We start from the raw sequence: 1,126 nt of genomic DNA, 5'->3' as shown, positions 1-1,126 counted from the left end.
AGGAACATAAGAACATGTGATCAATAGGAAATCATTTTAGAGTGCTTGGATAGCACAGGTGCATAGTCAAGGAAGAAAGCTTGAGAGTGGTTGGATGACACAAGTGCATATTGTAAAAAGAACTTTGCCCAAGGAAGAAAAAATGAGAGTGCTTGGATGATGCAGGTGCAGAACTTGAGAGTCAACTATTATCTGTCAAATGAAGGGTGGCATTTCACAGTACTAGATTGAATTCCAAATAAATATATATCATAAAAAAGAACAACACATGCGACATCATATGGAATGAATTGAAGGTTTTTAAGTGAGCTGCAACTTGAGTTGAGCAGAGAAGGAAATTACGAAATTCACTGACTGGATGGCCACATTTTCCCTCTAGCAAACATGATGAAGAACACGTCAAGGCATGCCTGCAAGAGCTATTTCCAGATTATAAGACCATACATCATAACATAAACACCTGCACCAAGAAAATGTATTGAGATTATTTGATATCCAACTTGATATTGAACACATGCAACTAACTGTAAACATGAAGATCTTAAAACAGCAACAGTAGAATAAAAAAAGGCCTTGGGGTACAAACATCCCTGGCATATTCAGGGAGAGGATGTGAACCTTGAGCATGGACATGGCGTGCAGACTAGGGGCAATGTCCATAGGATGCACACCCAGCAGCCACAAACGTTGGGCCAAAACACCATGGTGGAACCAAGCCACCAACGCCAAGCTCGATCTTGGTGAGCACATGGAAGAGAACTCATATCAACATCACTGAGAGGAAGCTCCAAACCACAGCAATGGTTTTCTGTCTAGTGCTCAACTAAATCCATCGAAACATTGGTACTTTACAGGGAGCAAATTTATTTGTCCCCGATATTTCCCTTCACTTGAAAAGAGACGTATCAGCAACGAAGTAGTTCTAGCTTCAAGTGAGATGCTCCTGCCATCAACTTTAGACATATAATTTCCAGCCTTGACAATCTCACCTTTCTCTAATGATATTCTGATGATGTCATTTATAAGACGAGAGTCTGGAGCACAACCACTGTTCTCCATTAATGAGAACATATTTTCAGATTTTTCCACTGATCCTTCTCTTAGAAGATTTTTTATCATTACACCG

This window comes from Triticum urartu, chromosome 1 (assembly GCF_003073215.2).
Source record: "Triticum urartu cultivar G1812 chromosome 1, Tu2.1, whole genome shotgun sequence".
NCBI lineage: Eukaryota > Viridiplantae > Streptophyta > Magnoliopsida > Poales > Poaceae > Triticum > Triticum urartu.
This window is presented reverse-complemented; position numbering follows the sequence as displayed.